This window comes from Megalops cyprinoides, chromosome 10 (genome assembly GCF_013368585.1).
Source record: "Megalops cyprinoides isolate fMegCyp1 chromosome 10, fMegCyp1.pri, whole genome shotgun sequence".
NCBI classification, from domain to species: Eukaryota; Metazoa; Chordata; class Actinopteri; order Elopiformes; family Megalopidae; genus Megalops; species Megalops cyprinoides.
This window is the reverse complement of record NC_050592.1, coordinates 6,518,716-6,525,542: the sequence shown is the minus strand read 5'-3', so window position 1 is coordinate 6,525,542 and position 6,827 is coordinate 6,518,716.

Genomic DNA, 6,827 nt, shown 5'->3' with positions numbered 1-6,827 from the left:
AGAATGCTGCTAAACAATGAATTCCCTGAAGTTCACCATCAAATACTTTGGCTTTTTTTTCAGAGGTCTTAACATTAATTTCAAATGTGTATAGTGTGATGTAAGTGATTATGCCTATAATTAAATTAAAATTCCAAGATAAACTGCAGATATCATGTCAGAGAGTAGCTCAGGGTGCTTTTTAAACATCTGTAGCAGACTCTATTCTAGTGGCCCTGCACAAGATGTCCCCAGGTATCCATAAATCATATGGAAATGCACACAATTTAGCAAGAGCAGATCAAGAATGACCTGTCTGATCTCAGGAACCCAAAGCAAGTTCACTCTGCTGGTCTCTGATTGTAGTTGTAGAAGAAAGTAAGGCTGCCTATCTGTATGAACTGAAAGTACCACTTTGGTTTAAAGACACTAAGGGGAAGCCTTTGCACACATAGAAATAATAGGTGAAAATCCCTTAGCACCAAGTGACAGGAAATTCTGTTTATTCATCCAAATGACCCCTGATTTATTTAGAATCATTTATTATGTATGCAGAAAGTATTATTAAAGATGATTAAGTGAAAAGAGGGGGGTCTTTTCTGTGGGTCTCTTCTGACAGATAATTTGAGAGTATTAATGGAATTACAGGATTTATCTGTCTTTACGCATCTTTTTTTTCTAATAGGATGCCTTTTCTGTTGCCATTTTCTCATTACAAAATCCGGTAAACACTTTGCTTCATCAAATTCTAATGTTAATTGAGGTGGAGAGAAAAAAATCCCCTCTTTTACACCTCACTGGTTTCAATCTCTGGAAACATGGCTTTTTTGTAAAAAAAAATATAATACATATTATTTGGGTCAAATATAGGTAATGACTCTTATGACTGCCTTTATAATCAGCTGATAGAGCTGGTAACCTGACTCTGTGTTGTTAACACATTCATTTATCTCACCTTTGTGGAAAGTGTGATGTCTGGTGCACCTGTGGATCTACAACATACATCCTCCTACTTGTTTTTAAACTTTTTGGAATAGTCCTGTTGGTAAGTGGGAGTAAGAGATCCCATTCTGCGTGGGTAATTGCACTGCTAACATCTTGACAACCAGATCCAGTGGAATTGCTGTTCATCTCATTGTATTTCAACAGTTTCCCCCCTCAATTTTAGCCAGTTCTCAGACTGGTGGATACAGAGCTTTGGTGTGCTTTTGTCTGCTGTGAAATCAATGCTTTGAACTGCAGTAGGACTTTACAAAACCACCATACTTGCCAGTTCTAATGCTGTAAATTTTGCTGATGACAATAATTGCTTTTTTTAAAATTAATAATTGCAACAAAATTGTTCATTTACTTTTACTGCGGGTCAAGTGTCACTTGGACAACACTATTACTTCTGTGTAAGGGGTTTTGCAAATACAAATATGAGTTACTGTAAATACGAATAAAGCCTCAATATGTGAAATATAAGTATTACTTAACATTTTCAAAGTGTTTTGTTCTAATTCTGACCTTTTTCATCCAGGCAGCATGTTATGTTTATGAAGACGCACAGGTCCAAACAGTTTATTCAACACTTTTTGCATCATGGCAGTGAAGCAACCTCTCTCATCAGTGTGTGGGAATTTTTTTTTTTTTTTAATCAAATCTTGTATGATTTTTCATCCAGGGCTTTCATGGGGTTTAAGAGAAACTGACAGATGACGAAGGTGGAAAAGAAGTGGTGTCACCAATGCCATAACGAGACTGCGGATGTATTTCTTGGTATTACTTGATTTTTTTTTTTGTGTCTGCTAGTTGAAAGATAAAACTTGCTGAATGGCAAAACTAATGGTTTTTCAAAGGTTTCTTTTGTTTTTCTTCATACTTGTACTGCATTTTATAGTTTCACTTAGTCGTGTTGGAAATATGAAGCTTGGCTCAGTCTGACAAATTTAATTTTGATCCAATTCTTCTCAAAGATGAATGTCTTTATTTCCATGCCATTTCTGATCCTGTTATTCTTGGTTCCATTTTGAATCTGTCACAATCTATCCATTTACAACATAAAATAAACACCTGATGCCACATTCTGAACATCCTCACAAACACATCAGTGGCATGCATGTCTTGTTGCTGTTTGTGATCAGATAAGAGACTATGCAGGAAAATGACGCACCCACTGCTGTGCGCATTACCAAAAAAGAAACACACACAGAGGTTTTGTTTGGACATGACACCTTTAATGCACCGATCCTTCCTGTCCCTACTTTAGGTCTATGAACAGCAACACCTCCGCCTACAGTCTAATTACACTCACCGCTGAGTGGTTTTGGATGTTGTGCTTCGGATTCAATCCCCCCCCATCCAAACAATATGTAAACCACAGCAAAGTCTTCATAGCCATCTAAACAAGTCCCCCACACCTTGTCCTCCTCTCATTTCATGTTGAGTGCCTCCCTATACCTATTTTTTTACATTGCTGGCAGAACTTAAAATTCTTAGCATATTACATGACTGATGCACAGTGGTTGTAATCCTCGAACACAATGTCTACTTTCCTCGACCCTGATTTGCTATATAGAATAAAGAAGCTAAGGTAATTCTGTGCAAGCAGCAGGCTACTGAGCAGTAAAAAAACCCATAACCAAGGAGCACAGGATGCAAAGGTTAGGTTGCTCATTTAGCTGTTAGCTCTGTTGCTCATTTTGAATGGATACACTTATGTTCTGTCTCGCTGGAAGTTGCTCTGGATAAGTGCGTCTGCTAAATGCATGTGATGTAATGTAATGTAAGTGATTAATGGTGACACGGTGGGGCTGTGGGTCATTTGAATAACCCCCTATACCCCAGTCTCCACTGCATGCAGTCAACGTTGGTTTAAGCTAATGTGACGTGCGGCTGTTTTCCCTCTTGCTCAGGAAGTTCACTCTCTTACTCTCACACGATACATGGGGCCCATTTCAGGAGCACATCAATGCAAAATGAGATGGCAGCTCAGGTCTCACTAGCAGGAGTGAGAAGTCTCACACACACACACGCACACTAGGTTATGCTACTTAAGAATTTTTTCTTTTCTTTCTGGATTTGGTGCTTTTGGAATTTTAATTTAGGGATAATTTCGCTTTTAATTTATGCCACTTCTAAAGCAGTGTTGTACTTTTTCACTTCAATACATTTCCCCTACATCTGCTCCTTTTTCAGTAGTGCTGCATAACATCAAAAACATTCTGAATGAGGCAGCACAAGTATGACCTGGAGTAGAATATGTGTCAGGAATAACAATGGTGAAGGAGCTGGAGGAGGATAGTCTTGCTCCTGTAAAAGAATCAGCTTCAAAAAGCTAAAAGCTGTTGAGAGCTGTGTGCAAGAACATGAACATGAACATTTTTTTTTTTTTTTTTGTGATTAGCCTCTTTGAGTATAAATCATAAGCATGCTTTTACCTGCTTTGTTCCAAAGACATTGATTTCTTAAAGTGTCTTCCTTAGCAGTAATGTAACCTAAAACTCTGCTGTCAGACTTTCTCTGATAGTGTAAGAGTTAAAACTTTATAACACGTTCTCTTGTTAAACACGTTCAGAGCTGGGGGGATGTTGTTGATTAGTTTTGCCTTGATGTTGACAGTTGAATGCTGTCTAGAGAGTAGTCAGTGGGGAGAGGGGTCTCCAAAGGCAGTTCTGTATGTTACATATGCTTAAAGTCAGGAAATGACAGAAACAAATCTGTGATCTGCCCGAAAGTTTATTGGGTGTAGCACAGTCTCACCTACAGCATAACCTACCCACAACAACAAATATTAAACTAGCTCTACTTCTTCTATTTGGCACCATGTTTCAAAGAAAGCTACATTTTGCAGGTAGCTACATAGCTGGTAAATCTGACTTACAGACTATCCAAAATTAGATATGTAGACCCTTGACCTGCAGGTCACACATCTTAAGTCCTTACACAGGTGCCAAGTGTGATACAAATGAGTGAATGCCACCATTATTGTGTAAAATACATTTGACAGCTGGGGAAATTAACTTATCTGCTTAAAGTTGCTTGTATCCAGAATGACTTACATGAGTTTGATACCATCCATTTTACAATGTTTTACAGTGCATTTCACATCTAGGCACATGTATGCATGTAGGCAAGTGCAGTAAGTGTACCCAATTTTAGCCTGCTCAAACAATACTGTGTAACGTTGTGCAAAAATTCGACTTTGCAGGATATAGTCAAAGCTCAAGGCTAATAGTAGGCTGTCAGCACATACAGCATCAAAGGTCTATGCCCAATACATGGGCCAATATGAGATGAATGAATGCATGCTGTGAATCATTACTGAGATATGCAATAAAACATGTTTGGCTGAGAATTTTTCTACAGATTTGGACCAGAAATGGTGCAAAAAAATCTAAGCAGTCAATATTAATGTATGGGATACAAGGAATATTTATTATAAGGAATATTTCAACTTAATCCTAAGGTTCTGCAACAGACTGTCTATGTTTGCTGATTGGTTTGAATGACACGCCATGCCATGACTGTGCGAATTCTGACTGACATGTAAAAGGACTGTTCTAATTTTCTCCAGTTTTTTAGATCTAAAGATTATTCAAGTGACAGATAAAAAGAAATGGCTTTCAGGAAAACAAACCTGTATTTGATATATGTGGTAAGGCTGCTGATTAATTGTGTGTAATGGGTATGGTAGTACAAACACCCACCTTGGTCAATATTACCCATGTTTTTCATGTAATAGTTCTTTCTCTCTCTCTCTCTCTCTCTCTCTCTCTCTCTCTCTCTCTGTCTCTCTCTCTCTCTCTCTCTCTCTCTCTCTCACACACACACACACACACACAAACCACTTGGGAACTGTTGCAGTTTTGTATCAGAAAGTCACATTTGACACTTATGACAACACAATGTTTTTACAAATTTCTATGGCTATGGGCTGTTCTTCAAAAGTTAACAAACAAAACTTAAAATTCACACCAACCATTAGACCACACACCAATATTTCTACTTTATCTCATACATATGTCACAACTGAAAAGGTTTCAATGTGTTATGCTGTCCAAAAAAACCCAAAATGCACTATAATGTTATTCTAATTGTGTAAGACTAGAAGAAGAAGAACAGGAATTTTAGTTCAATGCATTTTCAGGATACAGGACCCTCCCAAGTTCAAATGAATCAAATGTAAGTGTTCAAAATGTTGACATGAGGTTTTCTGAATGATGGTGTTTCTATGTGCAACATCATTTTCTGAAAGTTATGGAACACATTAAGGATGCTTCCACTCTTGGTCATGTCAAAAGAAGTGTAAAAGCAATAATAAATGGTGAGCCAAGATGCTCCTTTCTAATCCTTTTGCTAAACCTTTCTCAAGAAGCAGCTGTTCTCTAGCACAAATCATGCAGGGCCTTTATGCAAATGCATAACACACAGTAGAAAGCAGAGCATTGCATGATCTCATGTTTAACATGATCTCATGATATCAAACACTTTATAAACAACAAATGTTTTTTACCGCTTCACAGATACATGCACTCTCACAGGTCTTTGCAGAGTCTTCTACTCCTCCGCATTTGATGTGGTTTAAAGTCAAACTCTTACCAAAGATCACTGGCTCCGTCCACCTTTGGCAGGAAGTGTGACAAACACAGCCAAGAGAGGCTCCAAGGGGTCGTGGCTGTGCCTCCTGTGACACGCTGACTAAAATAAGTGAGGGGTTCCATTCTGATGATGTGGGCCTCACATACACTATATGGACAAAAGTATTCGGAGTATTCGACGCCTGACCATTACACCAACTGGGACTGTAATGACATGTATTCAAATACATATACTTTAGTATGGAGTTGGTCCCCCTCATGCAGCTATAACAGCTTCCACTCTTCTTGGAAGGCTTTCCACAAGATTTTGGAGTGTTTCTGTGGGAATTTGTGCCCATTCATTCTGTAGAGCATTTATGAGGTCAGGCACTGATGTTGGACGAGAAGGCCTGGCGCGCAATCTCCGTTCCAGTTCATCCCGAAGGTGCTCGATGGGGTTGAGGTCAGGGATCTGTGCAGGCCAATCAAGTTCTTCCACACCAAACTCATCAAACCATGTCTTTATAGTCCTTGCTTTGTGCACTGGGGCACAGTCATGTTGGAATAGAAAAGGGCCTTCCCCAAACTGTTGCCACAAAGTTGGAAGCATAGCATTGTCCAAAATGTCTTGGCATGCTGAAGCATTAAGATTGCCCTTCACTTGAGATAAGGGGCCTAGCCCAAACCCTGAAAAACAGGTGTGGCCAAATACTTTTTCCATATAGTGTATGTGTGGCTTAATGGAAAACTGTTTTCATGTTTACCTCAGAGTTGCATCTTGGTACTGCAGTGCAGGGCTGTGCAGCATACGTGGCATTGCTCTGTAACCATAAGCTCAACACAAGATGAAAAAGAACTGACTGAGACTTCAGCTGAACGTAACAGTTTCTAGCGGAGTGTGGCGGTAGTATGGTGTACTGGTAAGGAACAGGGCTCGTAGCTGAAAGGTTGCAGGTTCGTTTCCCCCCTTTGGGCACTGCTGCTGTACCCTTGGGCAAGGTGCGTAACCCAGAGTTGCCTCAGTAAATATCCAGCTGTATGAATGGATAACATGTAAAAGTTGTAACCTATGTCACACTCGTTAAGAGCACCTGCTAAATGACAGTAATGTAATTTAATGTAGTGCTGACCATAGTGCAAGTCAGAAATTTGCAATACCGCACCCAGCCTTGTTTTAACAAACACCAGTGAATAATGACTGTGAATTTCATCTTGTATAACATCATATCTAGTATATCGTGGTCGCTATTTGTGCAATGAGTGCACACCCTTGCTGACTGGATATTT